This window comes from Mustela nivalis (genome assembly GCF_964662115.1).
Source record: "Mustela nivalis genome assembly, chromosome: 6".
In the NCBI taxonomy this organism is placed as follows: domain Eukaryota; kingdom Metazoa; phylum Chordata; class Mammalia; order Carnivora; family Mustelidae; genus Mustela; species Mustela nivalis.
In genome coordinates this window covers 98,170,695-98,194,519 of record NC_139025.1, presented here as the reverse complement: position 1 = coordinate 98,194,519, position 23,825 = coordinate 98,170,695, and the positions used below count along the sequence as shown (strand labels likewise).

The 23,825-nt window shown below is 38.3% G+C and overlaps 1 protein-coding gene and 1 pseudogene across 3 annotated transcripts in view; one reads left to right on the top strand and one right to left on the bottom strand.

Moving 5' to 3' along the window:
- Positions 1 to 875: 875 nt before the first annotated feature.
- GLCE (glucuronic acid epimerase) overlaps positions 876 to 23,825 on the top strand; it is a 115,665-nt gene continuing 92,715 nt past the window's right edge. Inside the window, exon 1 of one of the 2 annotated variants that reach the window (XM_082736905.1) lies at positions 876 to 1,146. The gene's annotated coding sequence lies outside the window, so the exon portion shown is untranslated. The remainder of the gene's footprint in view (positions 1,147 to 23,825) is intronic. The other variant, XM_082736906.1, reaches the window with a different exon arrangement.
- Positions 1,663 to 23,825, bottom strand: part of LOC309868105 (peptidyl-prolyl cis-trans isomerase A pseudogene) — a 49,063-nt pseudogene continuing 26,900 nt past the window's right edge. The window contains exon 3 of the transcript in view: positions 1,663 to 1,852. The product of the transcript in view is annotated as a peptidyl-prolyl cis-trans isomerase A pseudogene (transcript). The remainder of the gene's footprint in view (positions 1,853 to 23,825) is intronic.

Genomic DNA, 23,825 nt, shown 5'->3' with positions numbered 1-23,825 from the left:
AAATCTGGGAATGGCTGAGATCCAGTGCACAGGTGTAGGGGTTAACCTTGATGAGGAGAAAGCTCGATTCTTCCTGTGGGTAAGGGAAGGAAGGAGGGAAGACGAATGAAGGCTACAGGATAGGCTAATAATGGAGTGATTGGACTTACTGGTGAAGAGATTGGCTGTCATTGCAGAGAAAAGGCTAAGGAAGTCCGAATTTTCTAGGGTGGGTCCAGATTTCAAATATTCAAATATCACATTCTTTATTCATTTCTTTTACTTTTGTTCAGTGTCCTGCATGTACCAGACACTGGGGTCTACAGTGATGCGACTTTTCATGCAATTTTGTAATTTGTTATACTGGGACTCAAGTGAGATTTACTTTTTACTCTCCTAGAAGGCTTGAAGTAGAAATAAATGCACGAATCAGAAGGGTCCTTTGTGAGACCAGATGTCCCGACTTGGGGTTTGGAAAACACAGGCATGTCAACAATGGTGCCCTGTTTGAGGCAGAGAGGGAAGAGAGGAGAGATAGGGGGAAGGTTTACAACGGGGTAACCCCAGGAGAGTGCGCCTTCAGCCAGGGAGGTGCGAATCTTCTGTGTACTTCGGGCCGCGTGTAACCAAGGGTAACGGCGCCTCAGCTTACACCAGTGTGAAGACCCGGTTCTTCCCTGAACCAGGTGTATCTACGGAGGCTGAGCAGGACCAGACAGACACATACCCAGCCTCGCCAACTCAGATACCTTGCCGCGATTCGCCACGGCCTCTATTTAAGGTCACTGCTCCTTTTGCCCCTAGTTAATTGGGAGGGGCGGGGGAGGGGAGAAGCGGTGGGCGGGACGAATCCCTTTTCTATTCTGCAACTGGTCGCAATGGGCTCCGAGTCCCGCCTCCTGCACCGCCGCCGACAGGCTCTGCGGGCTGTCACTCGAGCCGCCGCGGCCGCCCCTCGCCGTGGCTGGGATCTCGCGGGAAGAGCGGCGGGCACGGCTGTAGCTTGGTCTCCCGGCTGCGCGCGAAGCGGGAGGGTTCTCCTCACACAAGCGCTTCCTCGCGGAGAGGTTGGAGCTGCGGCAGTCGCAGGCCTGGGCCGCCCCTTCCCTGCCGCCGCCTTCTTTTTCCTCAGGGCTCCTCGGTCCGCTCGCCCTCCGGCGCTCCCAGGTAAGGAAGCCCGGAGCGCGTCTCGGCTGCGAAGCGGTCGTGGCGCGGGGACTCTGAGCAACCGGGGTGGGCTGGCTCCCGACGGGGGCGGCTCCGCGGGCTGTTCGGCGCTGCCGGGTGGGCGCGAGGCTTAGCGGGGCTCGAGAGTGCGGGGGGCATGAGGCGGCGGGGTGGGACCCGAGTGCGGGCGCCCAAGGGTGATGTGGCGGGTCCCGGGGCTCCTGAGGCGATGGGGCGGTTTATGGGGGGCTTCTTGAGGCTCTTCCAGCTTGGCGTGGGGGGTGGGTGGTGGCGCACAGGGTCCCACTTCGGGGTCAAGGGAGATTTGCCAGGGTCTTGGGGTTCCTCGAGGTGTCGTAGCGGGGTTTAACAACAAGGGGTTCTCATACCGCTGTCGCAGGCTCTTTGGAGGCAGAGAATTTAGCAGTTCCTAAGTCTCTGAAGGGGCAGATCATTGGGATCTTGGGGGTCCTTTGAGCGGGAGCGTTTCACATCCGTGGGTGACAAAGCAGCGTATTAGGGTTCCGGGGAGGGGGCTCTGTTTATCCGGGTCTCGGGGCGAGAGGGCGATGTGGTCTGGGTCCTGCAGGGGCCGGGCCGCCTTGGTGGGCTGCTAGGGGCGGAAGGGTGTTTGGCGGAGACCGGCGTCTCCCCTGGGGTTTCTGCTTTGCCCAGAGGGGGGCGGTAACTTGACATGGTCTCCGGTCTTTAAAGGGGTGACAGGGCGAGTTAGCGGGTCTCCGGGAGATCTCGAATGGAGGGCGCGGCTCAGCAGGCACTACTGGGTCGGCTCGGGGTAGGAGGGGGGGGGGGGTCTAGGGGCATCCATCCGGAGCCAGCCCAGTAGACAGTCTGTGGCTGGTCGGCATCCTGGAACAGGTCTCTTTCTCCGTGAGATTGATTTGGTGCTCAGTGGGAGGACTGATCCGCGTTGTTTCTTAGTTGGAGAAATCGTGGGTTTGTTCTGCAGTTTTCTGTTCCCTGCCCCGGGCTCCCTGTGGGGGCGTGCTGGTCTCGCTGCTCTGGGAACGAGAGAGTGGCCGCACCTTAGGTTCTCTAGGGGGCGAGTCTCCTAAGGTTGGGCGTGCCAGCCGCTGAAGAAAGGGAAGGCTGTGTGGTTTTGGCTTCTCTTTCCTAGATAGTCTGCTTATGCTGATCCTGCATTATTAGATCTGTCCTGAAGTCGTGCCTGAGTGGTAGGCAGTGAGTAGGAATGGGAGGTGTGTTCTGGGTTCCCTCTGTCCTTTGAAAAACGTTCGTGCAGAGGGGTAACTTGAAGTTGAGTCTCCAAATAATGTATTGGAATATGAAGTCCCAGAGCTAGAACTCTGCAGAAGCCTCATTTGAGACCTCTAAGGATGGCTAACAGCTCTTTTAGAGAATCCTGCAAAACAGTTTTATTGTTAAGGTTGAGTTAATCTTGTCTCTAATGCAGAGTTCTTGGTAACTAGCCCAGACTCTGGTGAAATTCAAGTAAAATGATCTATGTGTATGTGTATATGGTTTAAAAAAATAAATAAATGTATGGCTTGGGAAGTCTGCATTTGCTTGACAGTTCTTCAGGTTAGATAGCAACTTCATCACAGAGGCCTGTAAATGAAGTCTGATGTGACAGGGGGTTGAGCCCATATTAACAGTAATTCTGTCATTTTGGGTAAACAGACAAATTTGATTATGCCAAAGCAAAGAATTTTGCCTGCCTTAGTCTTTTTCTTAGTAATAGTTTTTTAAGATTGAGATTTCTTTTTATTTTAGAATCAAAAAGATTAGGAATAATGTACCTAATCCTTGAGTATTGCAGTCATTTAAAAAAAGGGAGGGATCCCACATAGCAATATTTAACCCATTGAGGAGCCTAAGCTTTTTGTTTTGTTTTCATCTTTGCCAGATTGACTTTTATAGCTATCAAAATTGATCAATTGAGCAGATACTCGGTTGGAACTACAGCCAGAAAACCTGAAACAGACCTTTGTTCTCCTCATTATTTTTGGAAGATGAATAATTAAGCAAATTTCAGTAACTTTTTAAAGCAGCTTATATGATTTCTAAGTAAACATACTGAGCAGTCAACAAATATTTGATTAGGAGGTATCACAGCACTGGAGGTACAGTGATTCCAGCTCACATATAACCTATATTGAGAGAAAAAAATAAAATGAATATATAAAATAATTGACATACTGATAATGAAGAAACAGGTACTTGGGGTTCAGCTCACTTTTTAAAAAAATAACCCTTGAATAATAATATAATCGATGCCTGTTGTAATAACAAGAAACCAAATAAGGTAATGATCTGCCTTCTGAATTATTAAAGACTGAATTATGATCAGTACAGTTTGGATGTTAATTATATGTTGACTCTGAGCAGTAGCACCTTTTGTTACATAAGCATTAAAAAGTCTGTAAGGATACATACACATCGAATTTACAAGTATTTGGGGGATTCTTTAAGAGAAGGTTATACAGGCATGGAAGAGAGCTATTAATTTTAGGCTTTACTATTTGAACCTATTTCAGTGAGTGGACATAAGTGCAAATTAGAGAAGTCTAAAATTTAAAACATTTTGGTAACTATGCAAATCTCTGAAATGTACAGTATTTATAAGGCATTTTGTGAGTTGCTAGTTCACTGTGTGTAGTGAAGGAAAAAGTGTATTTCAAGAATCTGATAATTATAGGGGGTGGGGAGCACAACAGAATAAGAATACTGAGACCTAAGTAAAATGTTAAAACATGTTAAAGATGTTGGATATTTAAGTATATAAAGATAAATTAATTCAAGACCTTTCTTTTTTCAAATTTAAGTATTTCCAAGTTTGAGAAGGGAAGTTTTTCAACTCCTTAGACAGAAATACCTTGTGTCTCTGTGTTGGGGGTAGAGATGTTCTTATTGGTGCACAGACTTCAGGAAGAGATTTCTTTTTGTCAAATGTATGGGTACATCTACTAGATTTGTTTTTCTTCTGAGGCATATGAAACATAATAATTTTATGGTTATTACTATAATTTAGTATTAGTTTTTATATTTCATTATTGTTATACTGAAAATGGGACTACCAGAATGGCTCTTGGATTGTCATTCAAAATTCTAGAATTAGAAACATGATGTACTAAAGCAATTTCTAGAAAGGAAATCATAAGGCATGGATCCCAGTCTTCACTGTCCTACTAACATATAACCAGGGTAATTTTTTAGACTCTTAGGGCCTCAGTTTCCATATATACAAAATTAAAGAGAAGTCCCTGTTAGTAATCAGTATAAGCTCCAATTCCAAGGATGCTATCGCATTGATTTTGATGTTGCATGTCAGCAGTGTTACATCTACAAAAAGGGATAGATGTCTGAAGAGTAGCTGGTTCTCAGGATACAACTAGTTCCATGTAATTTTCATTTATGATATGTAATTTTAGAAACCTCTTCCTTTTTAAGATACATAGGAAATATTTAATTCCAGAATATACAATCAAAGGTAAATGATTTTCTTTTGATAATTTAGCTTTATTTGTTAAAGCATTATTATTTTTATTTCCGATTTCTGGTTGAGTATCTATGTGATGATGTAATGTCCTTATTTAACTTGGAATTGTAGAATCAGGTTTGTAGTGGTTGACCCCCTTTAATCCATCTTTTACACTCCTGCCAAGGTGACTTTTCTAAAATGCAAATCTATTCAAAGCTTCTTTCTTAAAATCCATACTTCTTGTTTACCTACAGTACATATTTAGTTTTTAAAAAACTGAGTAAATTTTTAATTTATAACATAATATTTTATAAAATTTATTAAAAGATTAATATTTTATAAATAAAAATTATTTTATATAATAATTATACAATTTATTTTTTATATAATAATTTATTTTTAGGTGTTCTTCATATAAATAATTATTTATTTGACAGAGATCACGAGTAGGCAGAGAGAGGAGGGGAAGCATGCTCCCTGCTGAGCAGAGAGCCCAACGTGGGGCTCGATCCCAGGACCCTGAGATCCTGACCTGAGCCGAAGGCAGAGGCTTAACCCTCTGAGCCACCCAGGCGCCCCGGGCTTTCTTTAATAAAATAAGATACTTTGCCCTTATACCTACGACCACAAGCTGATATTAGATCTGTAGTTCTTATTCTCGTATTTAAAAAGTAAGACTCCCGGTACTATAGGAGTTAAGGGTTGCTCCATTATACTTGCAGATTTTGAGGCAACCTCTAATTCCTGTAACTAAAATATAAGAGAGTTATAAACTAATTTGGGTATTTCAGATCTTGGATATCAGTGATTGGTAGATTTTTTACCTTGGCTGCTTTTTGTATGGGACATGATTGTTGCCAACGTTTGTGTGTCTTTAGATTGTTTATTGGCTGAAGATTTATTAACTTGCTCAGGATCATTATCTACTAAGCAACAGGCTATAACTAGATTCAGGTCTGTTGTACTCCGGGTTCTATGCTTTTCCAAATACTCTACAGTGCTTTCTGAATATGAAGCCTTACTCAGTGTATTAAAATTATTATTATTTTTTTGATATTTTATTTATTTGACACAGAGAGAGACACAGTGAGAGAGGGAACACAAGCAGGGGGAGTGGGAGAGGGAGAAGCAAGCTTCCCACTGAGCAGGGAGCCGGATGCAGGACTCAGGATCCTGGGTTCATGACCTGAGGTGAAGGCAGATGCTTAAAGACTGAGCCACCCAGGTGTCCCCAGTGTATTAAAATTATTAATAGATATTTTATTCATTTTACAAATTGAAGAAGCTAGGTTGTAATGTTTATTCATTCAGTTTTTTCAAAAAAAGCTAGAGAAGGGCGCCTGGGTGGCTCAGTGGGTTAAGCCGCTGCCTTTGGCTCAGGTCAGGATCTCAGGATCCTGGGATCAGAATCTCTGCTCAGCAGGGAGCCTGCTTCTCTCTCTCTCTGCCTGCCTCTCTGTCTACTGTGAACTCTCTCTGTCAAATAAATAAATAAAATCTTAAAAAAAAAAAAAGCTAGAGAATTTGAGATTGTTTGGATGTTAGAGATCATTTAATCCAACTTCATTTTAGCATGTGAGGGAACTCACCCATGCAAGATTGAATGACTTGCTCAAGGTCATGTAGCTAATTGGTTAAGATTTTCTTTGTTAAGTTAGTTATACACATTGGTGTTACAAAAGCATTATTTGAAAGGAATACCAGGTGCCTAGTCCTGTCTCCTCCCTGTAACAGGGGAAAAAAAAAAAGCCTGGAGTGGTTTTTAGAAAAGTGATGTTGAGGATCTCAGAGTCTTAAGGACATGGCTCAGAGAAAATCCAGACTTTGGATCATGACACATGGAGATGCCTCAGTGCCTTTACTCACATAGTTCCCTCATCTTGGTTTCTTCCCTTCCTCTTTTTCTTTTTAAAAATCTATCCACAGTTAACTAATCTTGTGCCTGATGAGATTATTAGTAACCACTTAAGTGCTATCCATAAGCCAACTAAGAGAGATAGAAAAAAGCATAAGAGCTAGTCACTATCCTGAAGAGGCTTGGTTTATTTGTGAGTGGGAGACAGTGCATATTTAATTGCAAGGTAGTATGTAAAGATGCCAGTAGTGGTGCAGCTGTAGGAACTCAAAAGATTAGATAAGGGAGGACTGAGCTAGTGGTTACAGAAGTTTCTGCGTAGAAAAGATTGGAAAAAAGAAATAATCTTTTTTTTTTTTTTAAGATTTTATTTTTAAGTAATCTGTACCCCCAGAGTGAGGCTTAAACTCACAACCCCGAGATCAAGAATCAAATGCTCTAATGACTGAGCCAGCCAGGCATTCCGATTTAAGTTAATTTTTTTTTTTAATAGAGAGAGAGAGAGAGTGAGAGAGAGCGCACGCACGAGAGGGTGGGGGAGAGGTGCAGAGGGAGAGAGAGAATTTTAAGCCAGTTTCATGCTGGGCTTGGAGCCTGACACAGGACTCCATCTCATGACCGAGATCTTGACATGGGCCAAATCATGAGTCTATATTTAACAGACCGAGCCACCCAGGTGCCCCGAAGTTAATCTTTAAATAAGGAGTTGGAGTAAAACTCTTAATTAAACACGTTGAAACCCTTGCTATTTTATTTTGTTTTGCACACTTCCCTGTGGTCACAGTGGCCTTCTCTCTGCTTCAGGAGACCTGGAACATGTTCTTCCACACATACATGTCTCCCTCCCTTACTTCCTTCAAGTCTTAATTAAAATATTACCCCTTCTGTGAGGCCTTTACTGGCCCCCTTGTTTAGAATCCTAGCAGCCCTTCTACACATACTCTTCCTATTTCTCTTCCCTGTTTTGTTTCTTTGTTTTGTTTTTTCGGCTATCCAATGTACTCTATATTGGCTTTCCATGCCTATTATAAGATCCATGAGGGCAGGGATTTTTACCATTTTATTTAGTCCTGTATACCTAGCACCCATACAGTACCTGTTACAAACTGGGTGCTCAAATTTTTGTTGCATAAGACAACTTTAAAGCAGGAATCTGAAAACTATTTAACATTTTCTCCTTCCTTTTTTCCTTTCTTCCTGTTTTCCTGACTGGCATAGAGGAATAGGAACTTTCTCTTCCATTTTCTAAAAAATTTATGGGACTTCAAGAATATCCTACATGGTAAAGTGCAGAAATTATAAACAGCTCAGTGTATTTCTACATGTGTAAACATGTAGTCACCAATCAGATCAAGATATAGAACACTTCCTCACGTTCTCTCCTAGTCAGAATTTTCCCAAAGTAACCACTCTTTAGACTTTTATCACAGTAGATTAGTTTTATTCTTGCTGAATGTCATACAAATGGAATCACCCTGGTTTCCTCTGCTCAGCATTGTGTCTGTAAGATTCATCCATGTTTTAAGTTAACAGTAATTCATTCTTTTTTTATTGTAGTGTAGTATTCCATTGTGTGAGTACATATGTTTTTCTGTTCTGTTGATACATTTGGGCCATTTCTGGTTTTTAGCTCTTAGGAACAAAGCTACTGTGAACAACTTTGTGCCTGTCTGTTAGTGTGCATAAAGATTACTTTCTTTGGGTGCCTGGTGGCTCAGTCATTTGACTATCCAACTCTTGATTTTGGCTCAGGTCATGATCTCAGGGTCCCGGGACCAGCTGGGTAGGCCTCCTTGCTCAGCGGGGAGTCAGCTTGAGAATTCTCTATCCTCTACCTCTGCCGCTTCCCCTGCTCATGTTCTCTGTTTCTCTCTCTCTCTTAAATAAATAAATAAGTAAATAAATCTTAAAAACAAAACAAAAGATTAGGGCACTTGGGTAGCTCAGTCAGTTAAGCATCTTCCTTCAACTCAGGTCATGATCCCAGGGTCCTGGGATTGAGTTCTAGATCAGGCTCCTTTCTCAGCAGGGAGTCTCCTTCTCCCTCTGCCCGTACCCGCCCCCCCCCCCCCACTTCTTTTCTGTGTCTCTCTCTCAAAAATAAATAAAATCTTCAAAAAGATTAATTTCTGGGGCACCTGGGTGGTTGAGTCTGTAAGCAACTGCCTTTGGCTAAGGTAACAACCCCAGAATGCTGAGATCAAGTCCGAGTCGGGCTCCCTGCTCAGTGGGAAGCTTGCTTCCCCCTCACCCACTCCCCCTGCTTGTGTTCCCTCTCTCACCATATATCTCTCGGTCAAATAAATAAAATCTTAAAAAAAAAGATTAATTTCTTGGCTAAATAACTAGAAGTTAACCTCATCTCCATATATATATATATAGAGAGAGAGAGAGAGAGGGATACACATAATTCTTAATACCACATAGTTTTTAAGCACATGCTAGATGATCATTAAATGGTTGAAGATAAATCAGTGACTAATTATGTACTGTGAGATTATCTCAAACTTATTAAAAATATTGGAGAACCTTTTTTTTTTTTTTTTTAAGATTTTATTTATTTATTTGAGAGAGTGAGAACAAGTATAAGCAGGGGAGGGGCAGAAGCAGACTACCTGCAGAGCAGGGAGTGGAGCTCCAGGGCTTGATCCCAGTACCCTGGGGCAACAACCTGAGCCAAAGGCACACTCAGTTGATGAGTCTCCCAGGTGCCCCTGGAGAACTGTTTCTAAATCCATACTTTTTTCTTATGTCTGACGTTAAATATGGGTTCATCTAGGCTTTACACATTTCTCTTTCTTCTGGGATTGCCTTTTTTTTTTTTTTAAAGCCATATTCCTTATTACTTGCTCTCCCTCCTCTAGAAAATGGGAGAAATATGTGCAGGAAAGAGAAAATTCAAATTAATTTCAAGATGTGAATTTCAGAACTGGTTGCTGTTTTTAATTTTTCAATAAGTCTTTTTTTCCTGACATTTGGTACTACTGTACATTATATTTTTTCTAACGTTCTATACTCTTTTTGAAATCAGTTATACCAGTGCATTCATAACAGGTGGAAAAGCTATGAGTCTTTTTTTTTTTTATTTTTGTCATGTGTTAGTGATGTTTTGGGGTATGTTAAGCAAAGCCTTTCTTTGATGGCCTTAAGTAATTCTAGAAATGGCTTTAGTTGGTGAAGCATGCAAATGAGAGCTACAATAATAGAAGAAATCTTGAGTAATATTTTTCTAATTCTGGGAAAGTTTACAGTTTTCTTTTGAAGTGATTTCTAAGCTAAGACTTGAAAGATGAGTAGGAAACAAGGTGGATAGGACACCTCAGAGGGAATGAGGTAAAAGAAGGTAGGTAGCCAACTACATTTGTAGGAGAGAGCAGGGCAGATTTGGGGATCTGCAGGCAATTTAGGAAGGCCGGAGCAGTGGTTTTCAAGCTGTAATGTGCATATGAATCTCCTAATAGGAGTGGGGCTTGTGAATTTGGAGTTCTGACATGCTTTGGTGATGGGAATGTTGCTGGTTCAAGGATCACACTTTCTTGTAAACTACTGGGTTCAGATGTAGAAAGCAAGTGAGAAGGAAGGAGTGGGGAGTGAAAGCAAGGACCATCCATGAGTCTTAAAACCAACCGAAGGAATTTGGGCTTAAGGCATTGGCAACCCACTGAAGTGTGCTGAGAGTAATAGTGAACTTGTGATTTAAGTGGGCAGTGGTGGTAGTAATAACCTTTAAGGGTAGGCTTCGTCTACATTTGAAACATACAGATTAATGTCTGAGAAATGATAATTTTACCTATTCATCAGTAACTATTTTTATTCCCCAGGGGCAGATTCAATGTATTTAAAGGAAAAGTTTTTTTTTTTTTTTAAAGATTTTATTTATTTATTTGACAGAGAGAAATCACAAGTAGATGGAGAGGCAGGCAGAGAGAGAGAGAGGTAAGCAGGCTCCCCGCTGAGCAGGGAGCTCGATGTGGGACTTGATCTCAGGACTCTGAGATCATGACCTGAGCCGAAGGCAGCGGCTTAACCCACTGAGCCACCCAGGAAAAGTTTGGTTATATTTATGAACTAGATGTTCTATGTTAGTTTCAGCAGTTCCTTCTTGCAGGGATAGTGTTTATCCTATTAAATATTATTATAATTTTATATTATAATTTATCTCATAATTACATTATTAACCCTCTTCAATGGGATTAAATTTTTGTCCATTTTTGTACCAATATAATAGTCTGAAATTTTCCTTTTTTATTATTTTGATTTAAAAATGAGCTAGCTGGTAGTGCTTATTGTATTGTATGGTAGTGCTTACTGTATGGTAGGAATGATCTTGATCCATAGTATGAGTAACTTGGGTTACTCTTCATTGGTTTCCCTAAATGTTATTAATTAGAAGGTTTTTAGTATTTCAACTGTTTAAACATAGTATCAGTTTTACAATATTATAAACTCCAGAATAAAGGTATGTGTTTATGTTTTACATATTTATATTGTATTTTCCCCTGATTGTGTAAGTTCTAGGTACTCTTTTTTTTTTTTTTTTTAAGATTTTTATTTATTTATTTATTTGACAGATAGAGATCACAAGTAGGCAGAGAGGCAGGTGGATAGAGAGAGGAGGAAGCAGGCTCCCTGCTGAGCAGAGAGCCCAACGTGGGGCTGGATCCCAGGACCCTAGGATCATGACCTGAGCCGAAGGCAGAAGCTTTAACCCACTGAGCCACCTAGGCGCCCGCTAGGTACTCTTTTAAAAACTTGGAGAAAGGTAAAATAAGCTCAGCCCAAATATAAGCATTACTGTCATTTTATGTCATTCTTCCTCCTCCCATGAATATATGAATATATTTATTTATTCATATGGATACTGTTTGTTGCCCCACCAAGGATTATATCCTGAGGACTTTTCTACTTTGTTAAAATTGTTTCAAAATCTAACTTTTAATAGTAGCACAGTTCTATTAAACGGATGTGTAGTGATTTAACCATTCTCATTTATTAAACATTTTTTTCCTCTGCTGCTAACATTGGAGAAAATCTTTGCATAAGTCATTCTCCATACCTGTTTTCTTAGGATGGGAATAAAAATGGTCAAAGGTAAGACCTTAAAAAAAAAATTAGGTATTGCCATACTGCTTTCTAGAAGGATCATGCCAATTTATATGCCAATATTCAGCTTTTCTAATTTGGTAAGCAAAAATGATCTTATTTTAATTTGTCTTTTTGATTGTAAGAGAAGTCAAACATTGTAAACTGTTTTTAAAACAATTACATGTTAAAATGTTTTAAATATATCTTTAAGAGAATCCTTTATACATTATATTGTAAGGTAAAATATTTTAACTGGAATTAATGTTTTCTTTTAATGGATAAATTAATTTTTTGAATAGTTTTTATAAAAACATAAAAAAACTCCAGGACCCAAACAGTTGCCTGAGAAGTAACCACTGTTAATCATTTTCTTATATATACTTTATATATACTTAAATATACTTTCCAGAGTATGGTAGATCATGTATGTGTGTATGTGTGTATTTGTATGCCAAAATGTTAGATAAATTACAGGGAACATTCATTAAAATACTGTCTAGTTCAGATGTGGTATTGTGTACTAAATTGTGTACTAAAAATTAGAAAGGGTCTAAATATGATTAGTATCTGGCTACTAGCCCAGAAAGAAGAAAAGCAGGGTCTGGCAGGATTTGGCAGTAATTTTCTATAAGACAAGTGGCCTTAGCTCTTTTTATTATTGGATCGATTCTTTGACAATAGCACTTCTGTTTATAGTACCAGTTCTGTAGTTCTGTTCCAAAAAGGAAAGCCAAGTTTATTAAAATTAGACAGTTGATGCCTGAAAGAAACTCTTTAAAGTATGAAACCTATTTGGAGGCATTTAGGGGAAAGACACTTTATTCTTTTTTTTTTTTTTAAGATTTTATTTATTTATTTGACAGACAGAGATCACAGGTAGGCAGAGAGGCAGGCAGAGAGAGAAAGCAGGCTCCCTGCTGAGCAGAGAGCCGGATGCAGGGCTCCATCCCAGGACCCTGGGATCATGACTCGAGCCGAAGGCAGAGGCTTTAACCCACTGAGCCACCCAGGCGCCCCACGACACTTTATTCTTAGGTATTTTAGGATTTTTCTGCTTGACATTTTTAGCAGAACTTTCATGACTTTGTTGTTTAACATTGAAAGTTTGAATAAAATAAAATAAAATTTAATTGTTTTCCTAAACTCTTATTTACCTATTTCAGAAACCAGTCATCCATGATATAAACATATTTTTTAAATGATTTCCATGCTAATGGTACTATTTAATAGTAATTGGTCTCATACATCAAAGATTTTGAACTTGACTTGAATGTTACTCCTAAGTAAGTGATTTGAGCAATAAGAGAGCTTTTAATTGGATTTTAGAGAGTTTTAATGCTTTAGGCATAAGGATACTTGCTTTGCAGGTAGATTTTTTTTTAAGGGTCTTGTTTCCAAAAATAAAATTTGGGGATGACTATTGTTTACTGAATACTAACTCTCTGTGTGACCCACATAAGTAGGGGTATTATGAACATTCCTATTTTCTGGAATTCATACCTTCTATTCCAGATTAATTATCAGGCTGTAAAGGCCGCTAAAGAATTTGTACCTAATAGTGGTTGGTAATATTTGAGGTATTTTAGGAATTAATTTATCAGAGGTGAGAGAGATCATCTTAATTTTTTTTAAAGATTATTTATTTATTTATTTGACAGAAATCACAAGTAGGCAGAGAGAGAGGAGGAAGCAGGCTGCCTGCTGAGCAGAGATCCTGATGCGGGGCTCCATCCCAGGACCCTGGGATCACGACCTGAGCTGAAGGCAGAGGCTTTAACCCACTGAGCCACCCATGTGCCCCGAGATCATCCTAATTTTTAAAAAAACATTTAATTTTGAAAAACTTATGTACTGTATGTAAAAAAGTGTTTTAGCTACTGAAGTATAGACAATGTTGGAAAACAAGTAAAGACTGCAGAAAAAAAACCTGATGAGCTAGGTGTCCTTCCTGAACAAATGCTCAGACTTTTTTTTTTTTTTTTTTAAGATTTTATTTATTTATTTGGCAGACAGAGATCACAAGTAGGCAGAGAGACAGGCAGAGAGAGAGGAAGGGAAGCAGGCTCCCTGCCAAGCAGAGAGCCCAGTGTGGGGCTCAGTCCCAGTACCCTGAGATCATGACCTGAGCCAAAGGCAGAGACTTAACCTGCTGAGTCACCCAGGTGCTTCACAAATGCTCAGACTTTTTAACATGTTTGTTGTCGGTACTTAAAAAAGAAGGCGATGATCACTAGGAGCTAGCATGGGTTCCCAGAGAGCAAGTAACATCGTACTGGCCTCATTTCTTTTCTTACAGGGTCGGTAACCTGGTAGGTACAACAGGAGATATTCTGGCTGTATTATATCTAGAATTACAGCTACATTTATTGGATTTTTAATTTTGTGCTGGGCACTGGGTTAAATGCTTTTACATAGATTGTCTCATTTAGTGCTGTTTTACAAATGAGGGAAGGGACCCCCAAGGTTATACAGATAGCATTTGACAGCCTTTTATGATATCTTTATAGACAACTTAGAGAAATGTAGTGTGAATAATTGCATAGGTAGGTGGATATGTGATTGATTAATGGGCTGATGTTAAAATTAAACTGCAGTTCATTCTTAGTGGTGTCCCTCAAGGTGCTGTCTTCCCCCATGTTCCATTAAAATGTTTATCCGTTACAAACTGTGAGGGAGTGCTAGTATGTTTTGTGGCAGAATCAAGCTCTTCCCTCTGTCCTCCCCCTTTATTTTTAATAATTGGAAAGACAGACGATGTCTAAGAAAATATTTGTTGTAATAAGTTTATATTTGACACATATGTATTTGCTAGGGACAAGCAAAGCCCTGTAATTGATTTTTTTTTTTTTCTCTTTAATCTGCACAATTACAGTGTTGGAGATTTGGAGGGCTAACAGGTAGTTTGTTGTTGTTGTTGTTGTTAAGTAGGTATGTGCCTGGCTGGGTCTCCTTATTTGTCTGAAGTTGATAAGTCATAGGTTTATTATAACTGCCCCAAAGGCTCTTACTCACTTAAATAATATTTTGAAGCAGGTTGTTTAAAACATAGTTGATTATCCTTTTCTATTCTGCATTTAGCTGACTGTTCTCAGTTCTGTTTGCTGCTTTTTGAGGAGGATGTTGGTAGTGTATTTAGAGGAAAGTAATGGGAATGAAGCAGTGTCTTGAGACAAATATTTGCAAAATAATTGAAATATTTGAGATTTTCAGCCTGGAAAAAAGAAGACTTTAGTCGGGTATATGATAATACTTTTCTAATTGGGTAATTGAATGATCTTTAATATTCTTCCTGACTCAGATCTGTGGTTCTGTGAAAAGCATGAAGGAATGAGACATGGAAAAGGGACTAAAACATATCTTTTGTATCCCCAGAGGCCAGAACTAGGAACAATGAATGAAAATTAGAGGAAGGGAAATATTGGTACATAATGAAGATGATTTTAACAATTGAAATAAAAAAGGAGTGGACATTTTCTCATTATGGTGTTAAAGTATGTACTGAATAGCATTTCATCAAGCTATTCTTATTTTCTAAGGACTTTTCCAACTCCTTTTTTTTTTTTTTTAAAGATTTATTTTTAAGTAATCTCTACACTCAGCGTGGGGCTTGAACCTCCAACCCCGAGATCAAGATTAACACGATCCTCTGACTGAACCAGCCAGGTGCCGCCAATCTTCCTTTATTTCTTCATTGGTTATAATTTCCCATAGCAAAATTTTCTTGGGTATATCACTTACTCTCAGCACCTTAAGGTGTTATATAGTACTAAATGTTAGTAATAACACATTATTATGCTGGTAATAAATTTAAACAACAGCATTTTTCACTGCTAGATTGATAAAGATTTTAAAAGTTTGACAATATACAACAAAGACAAGGGTTTATAGAATCACTAACATCTAGGCAGGAATGTAAATTAGTGCAGTTTCTTTGGAGGACTTATTAAAATTTTAAGTGTTCATACATTCTGACTCAGTAATTTTATTTTATTTTTATGTTTATTTGTTTTCTGACTCAGTGATTTTAAAGAACTTATCTTTGTTTATTAAGTGCCTGAAGTCCTAAGTAATTCTTAATACAGGTTAAATAAATTATTGTACAGCCATATAGTGGGATGTCACACAGCTATAAAAGAAAGAGTAAAGGAGTACTTCTGCATGAGTTTATCTCTAACTTACTATTGAGTGAAAAAAAAAAAGTTGCAGGACAGTATTTATTGTAAGCTGACATTACCGTAAAAAAGTAAGTTGTGAAAAAAAGTCAATTGTGTATATGTGGATGTATATGCAAATACAAATGCACACATTATTAGACACATTTATGCTTCTATATTCATAAGCCTCTCAGGAAGGATACACAAGAAAAGAAGTAATTGCTTCTGTAGAGCAATTAGGAGATTAGCAGTTAGGAGATTAGAAGTCTGAGATCTCATTAAGACTTTGGTTTGCCTGAGTACACTTTTATGCCACCCAGACACATACACACACACACACACACACACACACACGTGTGTGTGTGTATAGGTCAAGATTGTATTGTAAAAATTTTTTTTATTTTGAAGTCATTACAGAGTCATAGGAAGTTCCAAAGTTAGTATGGAAAGGTCCCACATACCCTTCTTCCAGTTTCTTAGGTAACTATAGTACAGTATCAAAACCAGGAAATTGGCATTGGTACAACCCACAGATCTTGTTCAGGTTTCGCCAGTTTTACATGTGCTCATTTGTGTGTGTATATAATTCTTTTAGGTTTTATCAGATGTGTAGATTAGTGTAATCAACATCACAACTGAGATACAGAACTGTTCTCTCACCAAAAAGATCCTTGTGCTATACCCATCCATCCATCCTCTAGTCCCATTCAGTTCCCTAACCTCTGGCAACCACTAATCTTTATGCCATTTTTGAGCTTTGTCATTTCCAGAGGATAAATAAATGGAATAAAAACATATGTAGCCTTTGAGACAGACTTTTTTTTTTTTTTTTTTTTACTTAGTGCAATTCCTTTGGAATTCATCCAAGTTGTTGCATGTATCAATAATTGCTTTTTATTGCTGGACAATATCCCATGGTATGGGTGTACCAGAGTTTGATTTTGTTTTGTTTTTTGTTAACATATAATGTATTATTGGTTTCAAAGGTACAGGTCTCTGTGTACCAGAGTTTTTTATATCTTCACTCATTGTTGGAGATTTGGGCAGCTTCCAGTTTTGACTATTACAAATAACAGCTGTTATCAACATTTGTGTGCAAGACATGAGATTTCATTTCTCTGGGAAAAATGTCTAGGAGTGTGAATTGCTGGATATTATGGTAAATGTATTTAAGAAAGTATATTTTAAGAGGCTGCCAAACCATTTTCCAGAGTGGTATAACATTTTAGATTCCCATCATCATTGTATGAGAGGCCTAGTTTCTCTGTCTTCCTTGGCATTTGATATTGTCACTGTTTTTTACTTTAGGTGTTCTCATAGGTGTGTAGAAATATCTTTTTATGTGTGGTTTTTTTTTTTTAAGATTTTTTTTTCAAAGATTTTATTTATTTATTTGAAAGAGAGAGACCACAAGCAGGCAGAGAGGCAGGTAGAGAGAGAGTAGGGAAGCAGATTCCCCGCTGAGCAGAGAGCCTGATGCAGGACTCGATCCCAGGACCCTGAGATCACAACCTGAGCCGAAGGCAGAGGTTTAACCCACTGAGCCACCGAGGCACCCCTTTTTTAAGATTTTTCATTTATTTGAGAGAGAGCACAAGTGGGGCGAGAGGCAGAGGAAGAAACCGATTCCCTTCCGAGCAGAAAGTCCAATGTGGGGCTCAATCCTGGAACTCTGGGATCATGATCTGAATTGAAGGCAGCCACTTAACCGACTGAGCCACCCAGGGGCCCCCCCTCTCTTTATGGTTTTAATTTGCATTTCCTTGATGGCTAATGATGGTGAGCTTATTATTTTTGCCTTCTGTATTCTCTTTGGTGAAGTGTCTCATTTCTTCTCATTTAAAAATTTTTATTATTTTTTAAGATTTTATTTATTTGAGAGAGTGAGTGAGAAAGAGAGACCAAGAGAGCCCCTGAGCAGGGACAGAGGGAGGGGGAGAAGCTGACTCCCCTCCTGAGCAGGGAGCCTGTCACTGGGCTGGATTCCAGGACTCTGGGATCATGACCTGAGCCGAAGGCAGACATTCAACTGACTGAGCCACTCAGGCGCTTCTCTTCTCATTTTTTTAATTGCATTTTTTGTTTTACTATTGGATTTTGAGAGCTCTTTATCTGTTCTAGATCTGAGTCATTTGTCATAGAAGTGGTTTGCAAATCTGACTTGTCAAACTTATTGGCCTAAAGTTATTATGTTTTCCTATTATTCTTCTAATGGCTATAGATTTTATAATGCTGTCATTTCTTTCATTCCTGATATTGGTTGTGTCTTCCTCTTTTCCCTTCTTCGTCTGGCTAGATGTTTAATAATTTTATTGCTCTTCTCAATGAACCAGCTTTTGGGTCCACTGAATTTTCTCTGTTCTTTCCATTTTCTGTTTTTTTTAAATTTCAGCTTTGGTCTTTACTATTTCCTTTATTTGGCTTACTTTGGGTTTAGTTTATTCTTTTTCTGGTTTCTAAAAGGTAGAAACTTAGGATAATTAATTTGAGACCTTTTCCAAATATAAGCAATTACTACTATAAATTTCGCCTTAAGTACTTCTTTAGGAGAATCTCATAAATTCTGATGTATTGTGCTTTTCATTTAGTTATTAACACCTTCTGATTTGCCTTCCCCCCTTTTTAAGCCCACGAATTATGTAGAAGTGTTTTCTTTAATTTCTAGATATTTGAGGATTTTTCTACGATCTGTCTGTTACTGGTTTCTGTCTTAATCACACTATGGGCAGAGAACATACTTTGTCTAACTTAAATCATTTTGGATTTGTTTAGCCTTGTTTTGTTTCCCAGAATATGGTCTCTCTTCATAGGTGTTCTGTGTACTTTTTTTTTTTTTTTTAAATATTTTATTTATTTATTTGACACACAGAGAGAGAATACAAGCAGGCAGAGGCAGAGGGAGAAGCAGGCTCCTTGCTAAGCAAGGAGCCCGATGCGGGGCTCGATCCCAGGACCCAGGGATCATGATCTAAGGTAAAGGCAGATGCTTAACTGACCGAGCCACCCAGGCATCCCAAGTTCTGTGTAATTTTTTTTTGTTTTTTTTGAAGAGTTTATTTATTTGACAGAGATCACAAGTAGGCAGAGAGGCAGGCAGAGAGGGGAAGCAGGCTCCCCGCTGAGCAGAGAGCCAGACTCGGGCCTCTATCCTAGGACCCTGAGATCATGACCTGAGCCAAAGGCAGAGGCTTAACCCACTGAGCCACTTAGGTGCCCCACTTCTGTGTACTCTTGAGAGGCATGTGTATTCTGCGCTCAGGTAGAGTGTTTTAGAAATGTCAGCCAGATCAAGTTGGTTGATAGTGTTGTTCAAATTTACTATCCTCCCTATTTTTCTTTTCTTTTCCTTTCCTTTTTTTTTTTTTTTAAACCTATTTGTTACACTAATTTTTGAAAGAGAAGTATTGGAAATTCTTACAGCAATTGTGAATTTGTCTGTTTCCCTATGCACTTCCTTCAGTTTTTGCTTAATGTATTTTGAAGCTCTGTTATTAGGGGTATAAACATTGAGTATTGTTAGGTCTTACTGATAAAATGACTTGTTCATCATTATGAGATGACTGTCTTTATTCCTAGTTACAGTCTTTGCTCTAAGAATCTCCTTTGTCTTATATTAATATAGCTACTCCAGTATTTTTTCATATATCTTTTTCCATCTTTTTATTTTTAACCTACTTGTGTCATCTTCTTTATTTATTCATTTATTTATTTAGATTTAGTTGTTTGAGAGAGAGAAAGCGCAAGTAGGGGGAAGTGGGGGAGGGAGGAGCCTCAAGCAAACTCCTTGCCAAGGGCAGAGCCCGATATAGGGCTCAATGCCATGAGAGATCATGACCTGAGCTGAAATCAAGAGTTGGATGCTTAACTGACTGAGCGACCCAGGTGCCCCGTGTCTTCATGTTTAAAGTGTTTCTTATGGGCAGCTTCTAGTTGGATCACGTTTTTTAATCCAATTTGATAGTATCTTGTTTTTTTGTTTGTTTGTTTTTTAATATCTTGTCTTTTAAGTAGATTCTGTAGATCATATACAGGCATACTTTGGAAATAGTGTGAGTTTAGTACCAGACTGCTGCAGTGAAGTGAATATGGCAATAAAGTATGTCACATGAATTTTTTGCTTTCCCAGTGTGTACAAAAGTTATGTTTATACTATCATATATACTCTATTAAGTGTGCAATAGTATTATGTCTAAGAGAACACTGAACATAACTTAATTTAAAAATACTTGATTCCTAAAGTTGGTAACCATCTCATCTGAGCTTTCAGTGTTGTAATCATTCTTCACAGATCACCATAACATGGAGTAATAATAAAAAAGCTTGAAATACTGTGAGAATTACCAAAATGTTATAGGGACACATGAAGTGAGCTAATGCTGTTGGGAAAATGGCACTGATGGACTTGCTCAACAGTGTTGCCATAAACATTCAGTTTGTAAAAAACAGTATCTGGCAAGTGCAATAAAGTGAAGCACAATAGGAGGTATGCCTGTGTGTCTGATGTGATTGTTGATGTTGTGTTTTGTGAATCTGTCATCTTGTTACTTGCATTTGTCCTGTGCTTTGTTCCTTCTTTTTTCTGTCTTCTTTTGGCTTAGTTGAGTATTTTCTATGATTCTGTTTTATCACATCAGTTGCCTTATTAGCTGTAACTGCGTGTTTGGTTATTTTAGTGGTTGCTTAGATTTACAGTATATAAATGTCTATAGTATCTATCTTTCATTTCACTTTTTTTTTTTTTTTAGATTTTATTTATTTATTTGAGAGATCACAAGTAGGCAGGCAGAGAGAAAGAGGGAAGCAGGCTCCCTGCTGAGAAGAGAGCCTGATGTGGGGCTCGATCCCAGGATCCTGGGATCATGACCTGAGCTGAAGGCAGAGGCTTAACCCACTGAGCCACTCAGGTGCCCCTCATTTCACTACTTTCAAAGATAATGTAATTTTATGTATAGTATTATGAACCGTACAAAAGTGTATATACTTCCATACTCTTTTCTTAGCCTTTATGCCATTGTTGTGATCCATTTTACTTATACATGATATAAAACCTCATTACATTGTTATTTTTTTAAACAGTCAGTTATCTTTTAAAGAGGTTTAAATACTAAAACAAAATCTTGAATATTTACCCTTGAAATGATCACTTCTGGTGTTCTGCATTCCTTTATGCAGATCCGTATTTGTATATGTGGATTTTCCTTTTGGCTAAAGAATTTCCTTTAACATTTAAAAAATGTAGGTCTGCTTGTGATGAAGTCCTTCTACTTTTCATGTCTAATATTTCCATTTTTAAAAAATCTTCCATGTCTTTAAGTTTTTAACATGCGGAATGTGGTTATAATGACTATCTTATTGTTCTTTTATGCTAATTCTAATATTTGTATCAGTTCTGAGTCTTTTAAAAATAATTGTGGTAAAATATGCATAACATAAAATTTAACATTTTTAATCATACAAATAAGTGAAATTTAATACATTAACAATGTTGTACAACCATTGACACTATATATTTCTAGTACATTTTATCACCACAGTTTTAAGTCTTCCAGCCTATGAACACGCGATGTCTTTACATTGATTTAGGTCTTAATAATTTCTTTCACCAGTCATTTGTCCCTTGCAGTGTACATGTCTTAGAGTTACTTGGTTAAATTTATTCCTAAGTGTTTTTTTCTTTTTGATGCTGTTGAAAGTGACATTGTTTTCTTACTTTCCTCTTCAGATTGTTCTTTGCTAATGTGTAAAATATAGCTGATTTTTATGTGTTGATCTTATATTCCACAACTTTACTGAATTTTATTAGCTCTAATGATTTTTCTTGTAGAGTCTTTAAGATTTTCTGTGTACGTAGTTTTATTTCTTTCTTTCCAATTTGGGTGCCTTTTATGTATTTTGCTTTGCCTCACTGCTCTGACTGGAATTTCTGGTACAGTGTTTAAATAATCTTGTTCTTGATCTTAGTGAGAAAGCTTTATTTTCCCAACTTTGCTGAGCTTTTTTTTTTTTATTATTATGAAAGGGTGTTGGATTTTGTCATGCCTTTTTTACATTAACTGAGATGATCATGTTTTCTTCCCTTCATTGTATTAATAGGATGTATTACATTGATTTATTTTCATGTGTTGAACTTTGTTTACCTTTGCAGTCTTGGAATAAATACTACTTGCTCAAAGAATATAGTCTTTTCACTATGCTGCTGGATTACATTTACTAGTATTTTGTTGAATATTTTTGCATCTGTTTAAAGGGACATTCATCGATAGTTTTCTTGTATCTTTGTCTGGCTTTGGTATCAAGGTAATGTTTATATCTTAAAATTAGTTAGGAAGTATTCCTTCAGTTTTTGTGCCAGAGTCTGAAAAGGATTGGTGTTAATTCTTTGGGAGGTTTTTGATTACTCATTCAGTCTCTTGTTATAGATCAGTAGATCATGTCTTTTAGGAATTTGTGCATCTCATCTAGGTTATCTAATTTGTTGGCATTCATTTGTTCATAGTATCCTTTTTTTTTTTCTAAGATTTTATTCATTTATTTGACAGAGATCACAAGTAGGCAGAAAGGCAGGCAGAGAGAGAGAGAAGGAAGCAGGCTCCCTGCTGAGCAGAGAGCCCGCTGCGGGACTCAATCCCAGGACCCTGAGATCATGACCCGAGCCAAAGGCAGAAGCTTAACCCACTGAGCTACCCAGGCGCCCTGTTCATAGTATTCTTTTATGATCCTTTTTATTTCTTTAAATTCAGTGGTAATGTCCCATGTTCATTTCTAATTTTAGTAGTTTGAGTCTTCTCTGTATTTTCTTAGTTAGTCTAGCTAAAAGTTTGTCATTTTATCTTTTCAACTACCAACTTTTGGTTTCCTTGATTCTCTCTGTTGTCTTTATATTCTCTATTTAATTTATCTGGACTCTAATCTTTATTATTTACTTTCTTTTACTAGTTTGCTCTTCTTTTTCTAGTTCCTTAGTTAGATTGCTGACTTGAAAACTATTTTTTCCTGTAGATGTTTGCAATAACTTAGTTGTTTGAGTCTGTTTTAAGAGCTTGTTAATTTCCATTTATCTATAGTTTTCTAGTTTTCTTTCTGTTACTGAGTTTAATTTTATTCTATTGTGTCCAGAGAATATACTTTGTATGATTTCAGTCTCTTAAATTTATTGAGACTTACTTTTGTATGTAGCCTAACCTATGGTTTATCTTGAAAGTGTTCATATGCGGGGCACCTGGGTGGTTCATTCGGTTAACTGTCTGCCTTCAGCTCAGGTCTTGATTTCCAGAGTTCTGGGATTGAGCCCCACATCCAGCACTCTGCTCAACAAGGAGCCTACTTCTCTCTCTCCTTCTCCCTCTGCGTGGCACTCCCCCAGCTTGTGTTCTTTCTGTCAAATAAATAAGTAAAATCATTTAAAAAAAAAAAAAAAAGGAAGTGTTCATGTGAACTTCAGAAGAATATCCCAGAATCCCCTGTTGTGCTGTTGAGTGGCATGTTCTGTGTTTATGTGTTAGGTCTGGTTGGTTTATAGTGTTGCTTATGTCTTCTATTTCCTTAACTAATTACCTGCCTGGTTTTTCTACTGAAAGTGGGATATTGAAGTATCCAGCTATTACTATAGAATGTTTCTCCCATCAGTTCTATGAGTTTTTGCTTTATATATTTTGAGGGTCTGTTGTTAGGTGCACATGTTTATATTTGATATATTTTCATGCTGGATTTACCTTTTATCGGTGTATAATATCTTTTGTCTCTTGTGACTATTTTTGACTTAGTCTATTTTGTCTGGGGTCCCTTTGTGACTCAGTCAGTTAAACATCCAACTCTTGGTTTTGGTTCAGGTCATGATCCCTGGGTTAGGAGATGGAGCCCTGAGTGGGGCTTTGTGCTCAGCCTGGAGTCTGCTTGGGATTCTCTCTCTCCCTTTCTTTTTACCCCTCCTCCTCTGCCCCCTACTTGTGCTCTCTTGCTTTCACTCTTTCTGAAAAAATTAAGCCTTATTTTGTTTGATATAAATATAACCACTTTAGCTCTCTCTTGGTTACTGTTTGTAAGGAATGTCTTTGTTCATTTTTTTGCTTTTAGCCTCTGATTCTCTGTATCCAGAATGAGTGCCTTGTAGACAGTATGTAGT